General features: G+C 38.6%; 1 protein-coding gene and 1 pseudogene across 5 annotated transcripts in view; one reads left to right on the top strand and one right to left on the bottom strand.

Annotated features, from left to right (window-relative positions):
• Nucleotides 1–21,039, bottom strand: part of LSAMP (limbic system associated membrane protein) — a 653,847-nt gene that overhangs the window by 247,616 nt on the left and 385,192 nt on the right. The gene's annotated exons all lie outside the window — the stretch shown is intronic.
• Nucleotides 3,547–4,617, top strand: LOC131512520 (glyceraldehyde-3-phosphate dehydrogenase-like; annotated as a pseudogene).

The raw sequence follows: 21,039 nt of genomic DNA, 5'->3' as shown, positions 1-21,039 counted from the left end.
ATTGGAATTTTTCTATATTTATTAAAAGTTCAGAATTACCCTGGAATCTAAGTGTGTGGGCTGGTTTCGAAAGGGGACAAAATATTCAGGCACCAGCATTTGCATTCATGACCAGCTAAGGGCATCCATTATTGCTGCTTCAGCAATATGTATACTCTGTGGGATGTCAAATGGCTGTTCTCGTGTACAGGTCATTGCCTTGCTAAATAAGAGCAAATGGAACTATCCTGATTCTGTTCACTGAGGCTGCAGTTACTCAACAAGTCAGCAGCTCCTCCAAAATTTCATATTCCCAGACCCTGATTCCAGCTGTTTGGATATTTATTTTTGCTAATCTGGGAAAACATCCAGACGCTGATTTAATCAGTCGATGGGAGGAATGAATCTGCTTTCTTCCCTTTACCTCACAAAAGAGCTTTATCATTTCTGGTACTTACAGAATAGTCTTTAGATACTGTCCAACCACAGCAGATGGTTTTGTTATCTGGCAGAAATGGGGGTATCGAGCAGAGGGAAGTTCAAAAATATCAGGCTACCTAGGGTGGGTAGCAAATAGCAACTGGGTGAATTCCAAGGGCTCAGAAATGGCACCCACAGACTCTAGCAGAGAAAAAAGAAGTGCATCTTTTCTCTCTTTGCACTCAAAACTCAGGTGGTATTCCTGGCATCTACTAAAGAACCCTCTCTGTATTCCATGAAAAGCCTGTAAAGATTCAGCCCTAAACCATGACATATCCTAAAAGCTACAAAATACATCATGTGCAGCCAATATATATATATTTTTTCTGTGTTCTATTAGTGTTCTTTAAAAAATGTGGGAAAAAAATTGCCTGTACCTTATGGATGAATTCTTTTTTTTTTTTTTTTAACGTTTATTTATTTTTGAGACAGAGAGAGACAGAGCATGAACGGGGGAGGGTCAGAGAGAGAGGGAGACACAGAATCCGAAACAGGCTCCAGGCTCTGAGCGGTCAGCACAGAGCCTGACGTGGGGCTTGAACTCACGGACCGCGAGATCGTGACCTGAGCTGAAGTCGGCCGCTTAACCGACTGAGCCACCCAGGCGCCCCTATGGATGAATTCTTTAGTCAATAAGACAATATTAGAGATAAGTCCGTATATTAAAAGAGGACAGGGGGCACGTGGGTGGCTCAGTATTAAGTATCTGACTTCAGCTCAGGTCATGATCTCACGGTTCATGGGTTACTGCCCCGTGTTGGTCTCTGTTCTGACAGCTCGGAGCCTGGAGTCTGCTTCAGATTCTGTGTCTCCCTGTCTCTCTGCCCCTCCCCTGCTCACACTCCATCTCTCTCTCTCTCAAAATAAATAAGCATAAAAAGAAAGATCACAGGATTTTAAACTTTTTTTTTTTTTTTTTTTTTTTAGTAATCTCTATGCCCAATGTGGGGCTTGAACTCATGACCCTGAGATCAAGAGTTGCATGCTCTTACAACTGAGCCAGCCAGGTGCCCCAAAAGAGGAATTTTAAATGAGAGAGAAATAAACTATAAGTTAAAAGAACATAGAAGTATAAAGAGTTCAGAGACCAATCTTATGTCTATTATGTTTAGGAATAATACAAATCAACATTTATTGAGAGACGATAACATATGAAGGCACTGTGCTAGGCATGACTAGAGGTGAGGAGAGGATAAAACAATGACAATTATGACCTAGATCAGCCAGTTTTTATTATTTCAACAAAAGTGCCAGTAAAAGGTTACTGAAAAAATAATAATACTTAACACTAACATTTTTTAAATGGTTTACTGTTCATCTCATTTCTTCATTCCATTTTGAGAATTAGAAATGTGTAGAAATAAATATGGTGCTTGTAAGAATCCCTTAAACTTAAAGATTCCATGCCCATATTACTAGCCTAAATTCTATTTTTTTTAGTTGCTTAAGGCATATAGTGTTCTTTTCGTGTAGGGAAGGAGGTAGATTCTAATAGAAACCAACTAGGGTGAACTAAAGCATGCCTTGAATACAATGAAAATAATAAAAGTTGTTTCCTGCCACTGCTCAAGGGCCCAGAAGATAGAATATTTAGAGAAAGAATAGGATTGACAGGAGGTTTTCAGAATTTCTTTCTTTGAATTGCCCTTGTTCAAAGCTTACCATGAACAATTATGAACTGAATATGGAGTATTCACATTATTTCCTTCTAAACAAACAGAGTTACCATTGTGAATTAATTAATACATTCATGCCAATTATAATTTTTCAAAAATTATATATAATGGTAGGAAATACAGTAATTATCAAAAATGTTAAATATAACTAGGAGAAACAGAATACTTCCTGCCGTTCTAAGTAGGCTTAAAAATTCCAGAGGGGTAAATAGGTATGCAGCATTTGGGGGAGGAAGGAAATACAAAGCCTGGAGTTGATGAATATGAGTTAGGTCTCCATTTTATCTTTCCTTGACCTCTGTTTGAGGGACAAAGGAACATTAAATAATGAAAAAAGACATAAGCAAGCAGAAAAGTGAAGAGAAATAATAAAAATAATAAAGATAATTAATAAAAATAATATGAAGTAGTATAACATTATATAATTAATGAAACTCTGATATATGTCTTGCCTTATTTGATCTACACCTATCCCAATGCGATGGCTTGGACAAGTTTTATTACTACCACCCCCCCACCCATATATTGGTTGAATAACTGAGACTCAGTAAGGTTCATTCTTTTGGACAAGGTCACAAAGCTAGAAAGTACCAAGTTCATAACCAGTTCATCTGATCAAGAAGATCTAGGAAGATCTTGGTATTTCAAGACTAGATTAACTACTGCTGAGATACCAGATGCTAGTATATTGATTGAATTAAACAGCTGCAAAGATGACCAGGGCACAACTACAGATAGAAAAGTCTGGATAGGTGGGTACTTGTGTTCAGTACAGTGATGGAAATGTCACTGATTATGTTGAGATCCCGGAAGTCTGGTTTACCAAAGTTTGTTGTCTCTGCATTACTCAGTTCAGTTTTTTAGCTCAATTATTATGATTGAGCTAAAATTATGGTTAAAAATTTGGCTTTTTGGGGGTGCCTGGGTAGCTAGTTGGTTTAGCGTCTGACTCTTGATTTCTGCTCAGGTCGCAGGGTCGTGGGATTGAGCTCTGCTGGCCATGGAGCCTGCTTAAGATTTTCTTGCCCTCTCCCTCTGCCCCTCTTTCCCCTGCTTATTCTCTCTTTCTCTCTCTAAAGCTAATAATTAATAATAATAATAATAATAATAAAGAATTTGGCTTTCTGGTTTTGAGGTATTTTTAAAAATAATGCATCTAAAGGATACAAAAATGCTGACTTGAAGGGGCACATGCACCCCAACGTTTATAGCAGTGCTATCAACAATAGCCAAATTACTCTGCTCCTCCCTGTTTGACAGACAGCCGTATCTTCTGGTGCGGTGCCAACCGCGTCCTCAAGACATGGTGGTGAAGGCTTGAGTCAATGGATTTGGCTGTATTGGGAGCCTAGTCACCAAGACTGCTTTTAATTCTGGCAAAGTAGACACTGTTGCCATCAATGACCCCATCATTGATCTCAACTACATGGTTTCCATGTTCCAGTGTGATTTCACCCCCAGCAAATTCCATGGAACAATCAAGGTTGAGAACAGGAAACTTGTCATCAATGGAAAGCCCTTCACTATCTTCTAGCAGTGAGATCTTGCCAATATCAAATGGAGTGATGCTCGTGCTGAGTATGTTGTGGAGTCCACTGGGGTCATCACCACCATGGACAAGGCTGGGGCTCACTTGAAGGGTGAAGCCAAGAGGGTCATCATCTCTGCCCCTTCTGCTGATGCCCCCATGTTTCTAATGGGTGTGAACCAGGAGAAGTGTGACAACTCCCTCAGGATTGTCAGCAATGCTTCCTGCACCACCAACTGCCTGGCCCCTCTGGCCATGGTCATCCATGACAACTTTGGCATCATGGAGGGATTCATGACCACAGTCCATGACATCATCACCACCCAGAAGACTGTGAATGGCCCCTCTGGGAAGCTGTGGCATGAGGGCTGAGAGGCTGCCCAGAACATCATCCCTCTTTCTACTGGCGCTTCCAAGGCTGTGGGCAAGGTCATCCTTGTGCTGAATGGGAAGCTCACGGACATGGCCTTCTGTGTCCCCACCCCCAACATATCTGTCATGGATCTGACCTGCTGCCTGGAGAAAGCTGCCAAATATGATGATATCAAGAAGGTAGTGAAGCAGGCATCATAGGGTCCCCTCAAGGGCATCTTGGGCTATGTAACACCCCCACTCTTCCACCTTCAACATGGGCTAGCATTGCTCTCAATGACCACTTCATCAAGCTCATTTCCTGGTATGACAATGAATTTGGCTACAGCAGCCAGGTGGTGGACTTTATGGTCCACATGGCTTCCAAGGAGTAAGAGCCCCCTGGTCCACCAGCCAGCAAGAGCAAGAGGAAGAGAGAGGCCTCTAGCTGCTGGGGACTCCTCGCCCCAACTCATTCCCCAATACACTCTCCTGACCTCCAGTTTCCATCCCAGAGACCCTTGAACAAGGGAAGGGCCTTGAGGAGCCCTACCTTACCATGTGCCATCAATAAAGTATACTGTATCCAGCCAAAAAAAAAAATAGCCAAATTATGGAACGAGCCCAAATGTACATTGGCTGATGAGTGGACAAAGAAGATGTGGTATACATATGTGTGTGTGTGTGTGTGTGTGTGTGCATGCATATATATATTCATATATAATACACTAGAAAATATTATACTAAGTAAGTCAGTCAGATAAAGACAAATATATGATTACACTCATACGTGGAATTTAAGAAATAAAACAGATGAACATAGGGGAAGGGAAGGAAAAATAAGATAAAAAGCAGAAGGAGACAAACCGTAAGAGACCCTTAAATATAGAGAACAAATTCAGGGTTGCTGGAGGGGAGATGGGGGTGGGCTAAATGGGAGAGGGTCATTAGGAAGGGCACTTGTTGGGATTGAGCACTGGGTATTATAAGTAAATGTTGAATCACTGGGCTCTACTCCTGAAACCAATACTATACTGTATGTTAACTAACTTGAATTTAAATACATAATTAAAAAAAATGTTTAATGTTTATTTATTTTTGAGACAGAGAGGGAGACACAGAGTGTGAGCAGGGGAAGAACAGAAAGACAGGGAGACACAGAATCTGAAGCAGGCTCCAGGCTCTGAGCTGTCAGCACAGAGTCTGATGCAGGGCTCGATCCCATGAACTGCGAGATCATGACCTGAGGCGAAGTTGGACACCCAACCGACCAAGCCACCCAGGCGCCCCATGTATATATTTGTTTTTAAAAAAGAGAGAAAAACAATATACATTTAAAAGCAAGTTGACTTTGTCACAGCTAGCATAAACTTCAAGCCAGCGAGTCCATTTTATTTTCTTGTTCATGGTAGTGTATTTCAATGGATGTGGATAATATTCTACACAATTTCATTATATATAATATATATATAATATATATCCATTATATATATGTATATACACATATATATCCGTTTTATATATATATATGTGTATATATACACACACACACACATATATATATATATATATATATATATATATATAAAATGGATATATTTGCCATTAATGCAGTTATGGGATATTTTGACCATGTTGATGATCCATTAAAAGTGCTATAAGGATATAATGAAAAAAATGCTGGTAATATTTATATCTGTAATTACAAAAGCATGAACACTTTTACAGTGGAAAGTAGAGACATCTTCACAGGCCTCATTTACCGCCTGTATTGCAGATAAATTTGACCAATCTCCCTCAATTTGGCCAATGCAAAATGGGGTCTCTCTTCACTCTCCCTTCTCTTAAAACTGAAGAGGGGGCAGGTGGTGGTGGTGAGAAGGAATGCTCTGTCCCTGCTTCCACAAATAAATCCTGAATGGGGTGAGTCTCATTAATCTTGAGCTAAATGTGAAGTTAGACATGGAGGCATCTCGGGTCCCCGCTGTTTGTTCAGAGCCCTAGGCATGTTATGGAGAAAATGTCAAAGATTTCTGCTTTGGCTTCTGCACCCTGCCATGATGTTTTATTCAAACTTCCATGTCCTAAGGAAATAAACACTGGCTATCAAAATCCTCCACCTGACTTCCAGTCTCACACATAAACATGCACAACACCTCTGTTTAGGAGCACAGATCAATCCTCCCTCCCCAAGAGCAGTCTCCAGGGAACGTGCTGTGAGGCTGGAGCTCTCAGGCCAGGGATTTCTGAGGCAGCACGGCCATCTTTGACTCTGTTCGTCTCCCTCTCACAACGCGCGTGCTTATACAACACAGCGTGTCTGCTGACCCTGTCTTCCAACAAGGGGTGCTTTTAACCATGAGTTAAACTCTGGGTTCTTATCAAGAAAAAATGCTGGGCAAAGAGGGCCAGGCTGGGAAGAAAAGACTATACACATCACTGACAATGGATACAAATCAGCCACAGTCAGTGAGGGGGGCAGGAGGAATCTCTCCTATTTGGCTCTGCATCAGCTCTGAATTTCATATTGCCCGGGGAGCCAGCAGGGCTAGCATCTTACCCATAGAGCCTGGGTCAGACAACACTATGAAGTGGTCACGGTGGCCGTGCAGTTGGAGGCACACTGGCCTGGTCAGTCCTCTTGTCCACCACCGTTCAATTGTCTGGAGGCAGCTGACTTTATGGCTGTTTTGTTCTTAACAAACCATAGGCCACACGAGGCAGAGACTCGTGCTGCAGCAGTGAGTGGGATTCTTGGGTTTTTATCAGCTCCAAACAGCTCCAGATGGACTGAGAATAAGGCCTGTTGGCCATCAGAAGTATTCTTGATTCTCAGTCCACATTGCCCCCTTTTTATTCCACGGGGAAAGGGAAAGTGCACCCTCTGTTACTCTACCTGTCCTCCCTTTGGCTTCAGGCAAGTCACTTAACCTCATTTGGCAATGATTTGGGCCTAAGAGACTGTCCTTAAGGATCTCTGATTTCCACGAGTCAGACTCACTCACACCTGTCACACTGGCCTGAAAACACAGTGCCTAGCCTGATGTGGCTTCTCACTAAGTGTATGCTAAGGGAGTGAATGCATAACTTAACTGAATCTTCAATATGTTGTGTAAAATTACATGGAGACAATTAATACTCAGAGCCACTTGTGATTACTTTGCTCTCTTTGCCTTTTGCTAATGCTTTTTTCCATTAATTATACCTTCATCACATTTCTCTTGATGGTAAAATAGCCCAAGCAGCTGAAGCCAAAACTGCAAATTTTTAGCTTCCTTCCTTTAATGCTTAGAGGTTATATGAGAGAAGGTAATGTTATCCTCTTTCCATGTCCTGTAAATTGAATGTATCCCCAGAGTAGCTGAGCTTCAAAATCTCCAATATATTTAACCTACATATGTGTGCATACATACACATATAGTGTATATAGTATATATATATATATATATATATATATATATAGTGTGTACATATATATAGTATATAGTACATAACATGTGGATACACATATATGTGTTAGTAGAAATATAAAAGAGTATAAAGATTATAAAACATCTCCCTCTGTTAACTTTTCATGAAGCTCCAGAACATATCAGGCTTTCCCTTATGCTGGCCCCTCTGATAGTTTTGAGAGTCAGATCAGGTTTCAGCTATAAGCCAGCTGGTGCCATTCATTTAAAGGAAAACAGCTATGTAAGTGAGCAAGATTCTAATCACTAAATCTAATTACAAAGTAGAGTAAATTATTACAAATGTTTCTGGAGTGTCTTAAAACACTGTAAAAAAGAAAAATTATCAGCCCAACAGAAATCTGCTATGCTGGTAGTTGATAGCATCGTTAGGGATTAGGACATTCATGTGTATAACTGTTACATACTCTGTTTCTGACACCTGAATCTAGTATTCACACATTAAAAACTTTATAACCTTCCTCTGTCATTCAATCAGATGCTAAACTGTTCGACTCAAAGTAAACCTTGGTTTATAGATCCTAATGAGAGTAATAGGAACATTTCACTTATACTAGAATGAAGGGAACTTCAAACTGCTTCATTAAAATGGTAGCAATTAGTCAAGGGAAGGAAAAAGCAGCAGGGAAATGAAGAGATACTTTACACGGATGTGTGTATTTCCCCATGCAGATTGACCCTCTTCTATTTAACATCCTTTATTAAAATATTTGAAATGCCACACATTCTCCATATCACAATGTAAAACTAAAAGACAAACACATCAACATTTACTCCTTGGCTTCCAAACTAGCCGTCTGCTCAGACATGTCTTACATCAGTTGCATTTGCATGTTGTCAGGGCATCATGGATCTCATCCTTTACTCCATGCTTCCTGGAGGCATGAATGTGTGTGCTCATAGCATTCAGAGCTCTTTAGAATGGGATTCCCTAATCATTGTCTAGTACGTCATTGGAGGTTGTGGAAGAGGCTATTGATGCTCAGCAAGTGTCTGTGTTTCTCCACATTTTCCAAGCTCCCGTGGTTAGTTTAGGACCATAAAACTAGGTTTGGGCCAATAAAATGCTGAATAAAGTGAGGTAAGCCACATCTAGGCCTGGCCGTCAAGAAATGTTTGCATGTTGCTCCAGCTCTTTCCTATTTTGTGATGGCAACTGTGGTGATATGTGTCCAGATGGCATAGCTGCTATGTAGCAGGGGCTATGAACTGGGCTTCATAAGGAAGAAATAAGCCACAAGAGTCCTCAATATCTAAGGCAGCTAGCATTGATTACTCTGATCAAAACATCATTAAGAAGAGTAAACAATATGACCTTTATTTAGAAGCGTACTGTCCTAAAGTTGGAAATGGGATGATGTTCTCTCGAGGTCTTTCACATTTTGTGAATTATGGCTATTGAATGAACATCCTCTCCTTTTCCATTCAGTGAAGACTTTGTCAATGTCTAATGACTACACAATTAATCTTGCAGTCTACTCATCCATTTGTTTTTTCTAAATTTTCTGACCAGCTGTAGCCTTCCCTGTCTGACACTGGCCCTCATCTATAAGACACATATAAGTCTCTCTTCTGCTCTGTGGTACTGAAGCCATACTGCAGAGTCAGAAATGGATGCCGGCCTAATTCTGTACCTTATTTTTGTCTTTGCCACCTTTCAGAAAGTTTCCTACCTGCACACCTACTTCTGATTGTAAGCCTTTAGTGTTAAGAACCTGGAGGTACTTGCTTCCAGACCCCTGACCCATAAATCATATATCCTAGAAATGTGGCACTCTCAAGTTTGAATTTTATAATCATATATAAGATTCACTGTGTGAAAAGCAAATGCTCTGTAAAATCTAAGCAAATACAGTGTAAAGGAATATTATTTGAATTAGCAAAATGGCATTTCCTATCAAGAGAGTCACAACCTCTATTCACAACTATAGAGATAATGAAACAGTATAAGATATTTCTAGAAATTGCCTGAGGAAATATTGTACTAAAAATGCTTATTTTGTACTCCAGGTACTATAACCAAATTTCTCTCCATTTGCATATGCTTGCTAGTAAATAGCACAGCTGCCTGGAACTACATGAGTCTTAGGTTATATTTTTGGCTTTCCCTCTGTCTTGGTATCTTTTATACCTGCAGGGTTTTTTTTCTTTCCCCCTCCCCCCAGCTAGAGGAGGAGGACAATGCCTCAAGAATTATTTAAGGAAACTGTGTTACATAATCAATGCAAGGACTCAGAGCCCTCTGTTTTATTCCCTTACTTAAATACAAAATCATACTTTATCAGGACAAATAAGGTTTCTAACAAGGGTGGGGTCTGTCCTTAGCTTTCCCATAGTGAAAGGGTTCTATATTTAGCATTATGCAGGCCTCATTATTATACAATCATTCCTTCATAAGAAAAACATAAAGGAATTTCACTGAAAATATTTCCAGTACATGAGTTATTTTTAAGGCCAACCAGGGAGAATTTCAGGATAATAGTGAGGGGAACATACTGAAAATGTGTGACTCTGAATAGAGAATAAGATCTGACCCACATAAGTAAACAGAGTTATCTAAAAGCAGCCCATTCACTAAATATAAGGCTTCAAGGGGACCTAGATTTTGAGCTCCCTACTTCCTCTCATTCCCAGTAGGGCTCCTTCGGGCCACAAAAATCTCTCTATACCTCGGTGTATTCATCTCTAAAAATAACAGATGCCAATTTTCTAGATTCCAGGATAAATGTAAGGATTAACTTAATCATTTAGGGTAAGTATATTGGGTATATATGCTTAGGATATTTTCTTTTAAGTAATTTTTTTCAGACAGCAAAAAAGGAAGGTAAAATTGACTCAGGACTGTATGGTAACAGGACTGATTTTCATGTGAGGCTCTAGACAATGTCCCATGATTTTGTAATTATATGTGGTCTAGCACATGTTGTAACACTAACTGGAGACTTAAGGATTAATCTTGTATATAGGTCAATAGTATCTCATATAAAAAGATTCTGCCCAACTTCCATGGTTTAAGCTTATTCTATGGGAGATACAGCTTTAGAAATCAATAAGGAGGGCTGCTCCTTGAGTTCAGTAACACAGCTCAATAGCTAATGCTTCTCAGTACCCATGAATATAAAGGTCAAGGGTCTAAGGTCAAAGATGTCAGAGTGACAAATGCTCTGATGAAACAAATAAGTCAGAAATGTCTGAAGACATATAAAAGTAAGAACCATCTCTTTATATATATATATATATATACACATATATATGTGTATATATGTGTATATATATATGTGTATATATATATATATATATACACATATATATATACACATATATACGTATATATATACATATATATATATAATAATTTAGTGATTAGACACTGGGTTTTGAACCTTGGCCAGTATCCAATCCCAGTTCCTCAACTTACTAGCTGTTAAGTCTTGGGAAAAACTTTGACTCAGTTTTCTCATCTTCAGAATGAGACATTTAACCTATTTCATAAGACTGTCAAGTATTAAACAACATAATTAATGTTTGTGAAATATTTAACTAGATCCCTGGAATATATAGTATATGCTTATAATAAATGTTGTTGATCATTGAACATGTTAGTGCCACCTGACTGGAATGTTGGGGACAGTGGTTTAAAATATTTTTTTGGAATGCAAGAGGGAATAAGTGAATGAATGAATGAATGAATGAGAGGAAGACAGAAGACTTCTCTCTGGAAATATATTTTTAGGAGGTAATGATGATCAGTAACTTCTATCTACTTTAATCTGTGATTTCTCTAAAGAGTAGACTAAAGCATCTCGATGGTGTTTATTTCTTCAATAGTGTGATAACACTAAACGCTTTCTTTCTATTTCTAATGTGTTTGCTCTCAGATGAGTTAAAGGCCAGCTCCCCTTCTGAGATGTATACTACAATTGCTCAGCACTGCTAATTTTAATTGAAGGCAATTCATTTGGTAGGTCTAAAGTAAGATACAGAAGCATAAGTCACAAAGGCAAGGGAGGGGAGGGCACCAGAACAGAACTTTTACACAAATGCTTTTCATTTTCCCCATAAGACTAATGATCGAGATCTTCCCTTATATTGGGTTAGAGTTATAGTTGATTGGAAAAACCATAATTGAATAATTTCTCTTTTATGCAATTAAAATACCAACCTTAAGGCAGCATTAGAATATTTCACATATTACTTCAGGTTTTCATGCAAGAGTGGAAAAAAAAAAGTTTAATTTGATGCAGTTCCAAGGTCTTTCTTTATTTCCTGTCAGGGTATGAAATGGCCTATATTTAAATGTATAGAGGTGCCTTCAGAGAACCAGTTGTAGAGAATTAGAAGGCTGTAACTGGAAGCACCTTTTGGGGTTGAGCAATGTAAGCTATTGTGAAAACTGAACAATACATGTTGAAATAATTAAATCTTTTGGAAATGATTGAACTGGATGTTTTCAAATAAGCAAATCTACATTTGTCACTCTGAATCCTTTTTATGGAAAGATGGTATTTCTTCCTCCTGTTTAGGTAATTAAAAAGAGTCACCTGAGGATCATTCATTATCAAACATTTCCGCACATGGAAAAAATGTTTTGAGGATGAGACCTTGCTTGTGAAATTTCACTCTTCAAACGAAGTCTTTCTCCAGAAACTATTATTCACAATTGGAGAATGGGATTAAGAGCATTACTTCATGCCTAAGTAATGTGTTCACAGCACAGAGCATCTCTTCCTTGGTGTCTAGGTTCCAGTGTCTGCATTTTATGTAGACGCCATGCACCATCCTGAAAAGCTGGACAGTTTCCAGTAGCATTAGAGTTTGGAGGAAGAGCTGTTGCTCCTTAGAACTTTACTTCTTTTATGAATATTACTGTCTCAATTTATTTTAACGCAATGAGTGGGAGAGAAGGTGGGAATAAAATGCTTTCACAGAAGCCTCTATCTAACAGTCCTGATGGTATGGGCATCACAAAAAGAGGCACAAGAAAACCTTTGAGAGTTTGGAGCCTGCTGCATGAGAGAGATAAAAGTAGAAGCAGCAAATTGGCTGCATTACGAACGGCAGGTGCATTTGTTCACTGGAGGCAAGTTGGCAATTTAGTTTTCAATGACCAGCTTGTCTCTGTAAGGTTCACCTTTCAAAGTCCTCCCTTTTGCCCTCAATGTACATCACCAACGCTCTGCCTCATCTTGAGTCACTATGCTCCAGGTAATAGCAACTCTTTACCCTGCTTCTTTTTGGAAAAAAAATTGTCCTGGTGCCCTTCTCTGCTCATTGGGAGTGGAATTAAAAAGAAGGAAATGGAAATTGCTGAAGCTAGTGCAGTGGAACAACATACCCGAAGAGAAAGCAAATGTGTGTTGGGTATGGATGGTTTTGTTTTACCTTTGGAAACTTAAACTGAGGGGAGGGGAACTCTGGCAAAACACTGTGATTCTGACCTCACTCCAGCATTTCTACAAATAGCACAGAATTCAAAGCCTTTTTCTTGCTGCCAGGATGGGACTTAAGAGATGCAGATCAGAGAAGAAGAATTTAGAAGAGAGAGGTTGATGAGAGCAATTTGTCTTCCAACTCTCTGCTTCAGATAAGCAAGGAGAAATGACTGCTTCCTGGGTGCAGCTCATCTGGACAAAAATCCATCCATTCATTTCCCCTTCACATTAAAGCACACATAACCTTGAAATGTACATGACATACATGCCAACACTTGTTTATTTTTGTATCCACTGTTCTTATTATATTGATTGGTCCTTTGAAGACCTGTGTTTCCATCGTTATTACCTATCTTAGCAATTCCTCAAAAGGCCATGAAAGCACTCAAATCAGCTATTATTATTATTATTAATAACATAATACTAATAATACTCTTTAGAACACTTATGGTACAGATGGAGAACATCATAGTAGGATCTCCCATGAGATAATTTTGGAGACTCTAAAGTGTCTGGAGTAAAGTAGGTCACATGGTGTGTGTGTATGTATGTCTTTTGACATTTCAATGAATTTATTCAGTTTCTAGCACTGTCCTATTCAGATCATAGCAAAAGAGATGTCAGTTCTATTTTTAATTATTTGAGGAACTTCTATACTCTTTTCCATTATGACTGTACCATTTATAATCTGCTAACAGTGCACATGAGTTTCTTTTTCCTCATATCAGGGTCAGAACTTGTTATTTCTTGTCTTTTTGATGTTCACATGGTATTTAAGGCCTTTGCTACTCAACAAAATGGTAAACTGATCCTAAAAAAATAATCAAAGGTAGAGCGTATAACAATAAGAGATTTTTTAATTGCACAGTTGCCTGGCGATAAACATCAATGTATCAAACATGCTTGTCCTAGGTTTAGCTGCAAATGGATAAAATACCTCTATCTCCAATTTGTCTCTTCTTTTTGTGAAATCAAGGGCCTCAGAGTTTCACTCAGCATAATATACTCTAGATCCATCCATGTTGTCTCAGATGGCACAGCCTCACCCTTTTCATGGTTGTGTAATAATCCATTGTGTGTGAATCACATTTTCCTTATTGATTAATCTATTGATAGGCACATAGGTTGCCTTCGTGTCTTGGCTATTGTAAATAATGCTGCAAAGAGCATAGGAATGTATATATCCTTTTGAGTGAGTGTTTTCCCTGGATAAATACCCGATGGAATTATTGGATCATATGGTATTTCTATTTTTAAGTTTTTGAGGAACTTGTATATTGTTTTCTACAGTGGCTGTACTAATCACATCCTCACCAATAGTGCACAAGGCATCATTTTTCTCCACATCTTTGCCAATACTTTTTGTTTCTTGTCTTCTTGATTCTAGCTATTCTGACAGATTTGAGGTGATATCTACTGTGGTTTTTATTTGTATTTCCCTGATTATGAGTGATGTTGAACATCTTTTCATGTGTCTCTTGGCCATCAGTAGGTCTTCTTTGGAAAAATGTCTATTCAAGTCCTCTGTGCATTTTTTAAGCAAATTGTTTGCTTTTTTGGTGTTGAGGTACATACATCCTGTAGTTATTTTGGATATTAACCCCTTATCAGATATATCATTTGCAAATAACTTCTCCCATTCAGTAGGTTGCCTTTTTGTTTTGTTGATGATTTCCTTCGCTGTGCAAAAGCTTTTAATTTTGATGTAGTCCCAATAGTTTGTTATTGTCTTTGTTTCTTTTGCCTTAGGAGATATATCTGAAAAATATTGTTATGACTGATCTCAGAGAAATTACTGCTTGTGTTTTCTTCTAGGATTTTTACGGTTTCAGGTCTCATTAGGATCACCTATTCTCATGTTCCTGCTATGAGAAAATGTTAAGTAATATGAACAATATCTAATATTTATCAAGCACTTACTAAGTATTTTGCACATATTAATTCATTGAATCCTCTTTACCCTTCTAGGAGATAAGTACCATTAACATTTCCATTTTATAGATGAGGAAACTGTGTTACATAGTTAACCTGGGTTAGACTCCTAGGTCTGCTAATTTCTATTTTAAGACTCTGTCCTCTTAACCCCTACTTTTTATTCCTTATAGGCATTTGGCAGTCTATTAATAAACTTTGAGTCAATTGACCTGACAATATGTTCCTTTCTCTCTTATCCAGTCTGTCTGTCTCTCAGAGATGAATGCTTGTTACCAAAGGATGATCTTATAGAACAAGGAAGGTAATCCTTCTGTTAGTGTTACAGAAATAGCTATGTTCCCCTGCTAGAAGCTCCAGGAGGGTAATGATCCAATGTCTCAGTCTATTCCTGATATGTTTGGAAATTTTATACCTTTATAAACATCTTTCTAGTGCATGGCTTCTCAATATTGGCACTACTGATATTACGGGCTGGATAAATGTTTTTTTATGAGAGTTGTCTTATGTATATATAGAATATTAAGAAACACCCCTAGCCACTAGCCACCACATACCAGTAGCTCTTCCTTCCCCCATCCTATGGCCAGTTGTAACAATCAAAAATATCTTCAGATGTTGCCAAATATCCCTTGGGGGCAAAAACACCTTCGGTTGAGAATAACTGCTGTAGACGGTTGTGTTGGATAGACTAAAGAAGGACAATGACTTACCATGTTACTGGTAAATATAGATGGCATGACCCATTTTTCTCAAAGACAATGGCAGCTTCCCCAATAGAGAGTTTGACCATGAAATCAAATTACTCTTGTGTCTCTAGTCTGAGAGTAAAATTAACTATGGGATCAGGTTCTTAAACAGCTCCATAAGGCAGATTAATTTCATTCCTTGGGATGTTGCTCCAGTTAATTAAAAAACAATAAGGGATAATTTTACCTATTACCATTACTTTTTAAACATCCATATCTAGATACTGTTTTCCTTTTAAAAAAATTAATTAATTAAAAAAATTCTAATTCAGGTTCTTGCAGAAGGTTACCTTTCTCCATGTAGAATGTGAACCATGATGGTTCTGGCAGGCCAAAACACATAATTATTAAGGTCAGTTTAATGCCAACAGACATGAAAAGGTGGCTTCTGATTCTCTACTCTGCTTGAGGGAGGAGTGATGCCACTATCTACCTAACTCAAAGCAGATGTCATCTCAGCACCAGGCAACAAAATGGCATTTCCTGGCATTGAAGCAGCATCACAACGTGAAATACTATCCAACAAAACTTACCAGGAACACCACTATGTTAGCTTGCTGCTATGCAAAGCAGACCTGCCAATAACAGCTGGCCTGTGTGCAAATGGCACTGTATGATTGGAGACAAAATGGAAATAATCCATTCTTAATGTTTTTCCACCCACCCTTTCATAGATTCCTCTACTTTATTTCCCCGATCCTTCTTTACTAACTTAGGGCAAAGGTAACATTATTCCCCATATATTTCAGTATTACAAAGTAAGAATTCTTTACATACATGGACAGACAAAGTGTTCTCAGGGGAAATACTCCAGGCTGATTACCTGGCAGTGTGTTGTGTACTGAGAGAAATGCTGTATGCTTTCTGGATGGAAAGCAATGGGAATAATAATATGTAAATTGATGTATCAAGATTTCTGAAAGCTCAGCGTTATTTCCCCTTGCCCAAAGATTTCACCTCGCCTTATTAACTATTCTAACAACCCTGCCTTTTTTGTTGTTGTTGTTTGTGTAATTCTTGTTTCCTCCCATTTAGCACATAGAAAAAGGCATTAGTAACACTCTTGGTTTTAAATGAACCCTATTAATATTCGCCTCTGCAAGGGACTCTGGGATAATTTTGATAAATGTGGCCATGAAGCTGATCTGACAGAGCTGAGTGTGATATTTGTGTGTTCATGGGGAACTGCTTCATGCACAAAATGGGGACAGACTGAGATGGGGAGTCTGGCAGCTCCCTATTTCTGAGCCACAGCTAGTAACCCAAAGTAGAAACGTAATTCTACTTAAAAAACAACAACAAAAACTCCAAACCCTAATCCAAAACAAAACAAGCAATTTTTAAAAGATAAAACAAACCCACTACTTTCTGATCGAGAGGTTATTCACTTATCAAAATCCTCAACTCTCATGACACTGGTTGGCCAGATCCAGAGAGAAGCACTGGAGGGTCATGAGAAGAAAACCTGTGTGTATAGGACAGGAGGTGAGCCTGCAAGGCTCAGACTGCATTTCTTTCTGTTTCCCCTAAACAATGGAAATTGCCCCTGAAAGAGTAAATGCCCTGTAGTGATTACATGCCCAGATGGAAGAAAAAAAAAAAGACAGGCTGCCAATTCTGAAAAAGCTTTAGCGTAAATGTCAGAGGTTCTTGGATATAGGATCATTCCATATACAGAGATTGCCTGAAGAGGGCTTCACAAAGGTTCCTAGTTTTAAAATGGAATACATAATAAGTGATGGAATATAGAAAGATTATGCACAGCATAAAGGCAGTTATTAATTATGTTAAAGAATTTTCTAGCCTAAGCAAGATGAAACTCCAAATGTGAACACATACAATAATAGAAAATTGAACTTCTTTCTACAACTGCCTCCAAATATTGCCCTTCATTCTCTTTAGCATTTCTTTATTAATTTGTATTATTACTGTTGATTCTATTTTGGGAACCAGTGTCTATTTTCACAATACAGAAGTACATAGACAATGACAGCGAGTGTGTCCTGCGCACTGGCGGAAAACAATTACAGAATGAAGGCAGTAGCGGTAGGGGTTTGGTGACCACAGTTCGGGAAGAGATGGCGTACCTGGGAGAATATGAGAAGAGAGTAACACAAGAGAAAAAAAGTGTAAAGCCACAGACAGTTCAGAATGCTTGTTCTTGGGGAGGAGGTTTTTAAAAAGTACAAAAGGTAGGAATTCTGCACAAATTGAATATTGCTTCAGAGTTTCTGAGAAGCATAATGGAAAAGATGATGCTCACATGGCTATCATTTATCAAGCATGCATATAAGAGCAAGCCTTGTTCTAAGAATGTCTTATTTAATTACCAGGTTGTTCTTGCAATGTAGGTTATTATTATTATACCCACTTCACACAAAATTAAACTGAGGTTCAGAGAGATTAACCATGCTGCAAAGTAAACAGCATCACTCTCAGGAGGAGAAAAACAAAAACAAACAAACAAACAAACAAAAACCAAGGCTCAAGTTTAGGGCTTCCCAAAGTCCCACAGGATACAGAGTCAGAGTCTAGGCCTGTCTAACTTCAGAGGAGAGCTCTTTTTCTCCACTTACTCATACTCTTGATGGATTTGACCCTTGTATAAGGAAATGGGAAAGAGAAACCCCTTTTGATGGACTAAGTAGGTGTGTTTGCTACTCAAGCCATTCTTCATCCATATGGAGTCTTTCTCTAAAGAGTCGTATAAGGAAACCCCACTAACATAACATTTCTTAGAATTTAAAACACATTCCAAAGCTGTATTTTTGAAGCTCGTATGGCTCTTATTCTGGGCTGCATTGCCTTTGGGGCAAATACAGCCCTCCTATTCTTAACTTGGTTGCTGGGAGCCTGCACCTGGTAGAGGCATCTCCATCTGGTTGTCCAATCAGAACCCATTAAGCACTGAGGTAGACTGCCTGGAAGTGGAAAATAGGGAGCAGGGAATCTCAGCTTGGGGTACATGACTTCACCTTTGGAAAATAAGAAACAGGAAAAAAAATACAGCCCACACAGCCTACAGAGCAATTGTTCCTACACAGCAACTCTGGTCTAATTGATTTGGACACCACGGCTAATTTTCCCTCAGACATCTGTTAGCGCACATTAGTGGATGTCGTTAGGTAGGGAGGCGCAGACTAGATGAGGAGCAGAGCTCAAAGGCCCTGGTTTGGGAGACGGGAGCAGACGGAGGAATGACAACAGATAGAGTCTGCCAGCACCCCAGCAACGTCAGATACTTCTCCCGCAGCAACCCTGAAAAGAAATGGTAATGGCTGGGAAGCCAAGGAGTGTTTTCTGAACTTCCAAGGGCAGAACAAAGGTGCTTCAGACATGAGGAGAGACAAAGACATATGAAATAAAGACAAGAACAATCAATGCTCCTCCTCTGTCTCCGCAAGTCTCATTCCTTCTCATATTCCAGACATTACCATGCAGTGACAATTCCAGGGCTCACTCATACACCAGTCAGGCAGGTGACAGAATGCTGCTCAGGTCGGAGTTGTCCAAATCATCTTCCATTGGAAAAGGCTGAGAAATAAGTCCTGATTTATTTATTCTTTCTTATGCAGCCATTCTCAAATACTTAACTGATGCCAGAATGCAGTTCCTATACTCTGGGACATGTTTTCCAGTTGAGCAAGTTAAAAAAAAATCATCTGATGCCCTCAAGGAAATCCTCTATGCACTGCTCTATACTGATGACTACTCTCCCAACAAATACATTTAAAAGATTATGATCCTTTTTCAGAAACAGCACAATGTTATGCATTACAAATAAACTAGAGAAAGAAAATGCTGCCATCTCAGTCCAAAACAAAAAAATCTTACATACAGGCAAATATTTCTATCAGTGATATAGACTCAATCTTTTCGTCACTGCACCTGGCATCCTTTATAAAATATCCCTCTAATCATTTCACCCCCCTCCAAAAATCCTTACTTACCCAACCCCACATCTAAAGTCAAATATTCTTTGCAAGGTATTCAAAGCGCATCATATTCTTGTGTCAAGTGATTATCCAAGCTTCATTTCCTCAAATTCCTCTGGTTCCTTAATTTAAAACAGGTTACTTTTTACTTGCTGAACATTCTAGCCAATCCTCTACCTCTCCATGTCTTTCTTTTGACTCCCATCTCCCTTTGACTACCTGCAAAATTCTGACTTATCTTTCCAAGCCTTGTCCCACATCCCCTCCACAGTGAAACCCTTCTTCTATTCCAGAGAGTCATTCCCATTCTGTGTGTGAAATAGACTTTGTTCATGTTTCCACAGATTTTATAAAACATAATTTTTTTGGCATTTTTATTCTTCCTTCTTAACTTACCACCTTGGCATCCAGCCATATTTATTTATTTATTTATTAAAAAAATTTAAATGTTTATTTATTTTTGAGAAAGAGAGAAACAGAGCATGAGTGGGGGAGGGGCAGAGAGAGGAGACGCAGAATCTGAAGCAGGCTCCAGGCTCTGAGCTGAGCCGAAGTTGAATGCTTAACCGACTGAGCCACCCAGGTGCTCCCTTTTTTTTTTTAACTTAAAAAAATTTTTAATGTTTATTTATCCAAACATATTTGGACCTTAATGGCAGGACTGTGTTATTAGTCATCTTTGAATTCCCATAATCTGGCACAGTGCATGGCATATGATAGGCCCTCAACAAATGTTTGTCAAAGGGATGAATTTATGAATCAACTGTGCCATTGAATGTACTGATCTTGATAGCAGATGGTGGAGTGATTCATTGTTAGAGAAAAGTATCAATGATAGGATTTCTGAATGAGCAGGTATCTTTCACTTGGTAGAGATGACAAATGAATTTATCTTAAAAATATCTGTAATGCCTGCACATTCTTCACATAAAATGGCGAAGAAAGAGTTGCCAAACACAATGTCCTAGAATGTCACCAGTCTACCAAAGAAGGAATATTTTGTACGCTACAGTTCTGAAGGTAAGTTATGGTGAATTATATCTAAGACCTTGAAAACTGATGAATTAGAGTGGGGTGACAAAAGATAATGCACAAAGTTCCCACAAAAGCATATCTCAGAATAGTGTGATTTAGCTATGGACTATTAATTATGTCCACCAGAAGAAATATAACAGAGTCACATAACTCACATTGTGATTAGATAAACAAATATAAATGTAAAAACAATCTTTCCTGTGAGCTTCTTTTTCTTCTATACTACCTTAATAACTGGAGAGGGGTGAATTAAATTGAAGTATTTATTTAGCACTTCTTATATTTTACACAGTATATCAAGTCATTTTGTGGTTATTTTAGACAAAGTATTATCGTCCTCATTTGAAAGGTTAGGAACTGTGGTTAATGAAATTATATAATCGATCTAAGTCACAGATCCAAAGCTGTAGTACCAAAGTCAAGCAAGAGCTCTGGTCTCAAGGCCATGAGTCCTTTCACTATGCAATAACTT

Source organism: Neofelis nebulosa, chromosome 5, assembly GCF_028018385.1.
Source record: "Neofelis nebulosa isolate mNeoNeb1 chromosome 5, mNeoNeb1.pri, whole genome shotgun sequence".
Lineage (NCBI taxonomy): Eukaryota > Metazoa > Chordata > Mammalia > Carnivora > Felidae > Neofelis > Neofelis nebulosa.
The sequence above is the reverse complement of the archived record's forward strand: the minus strand, read 5'-3'. Positions and strand labels throughout refer to the sequence as shown.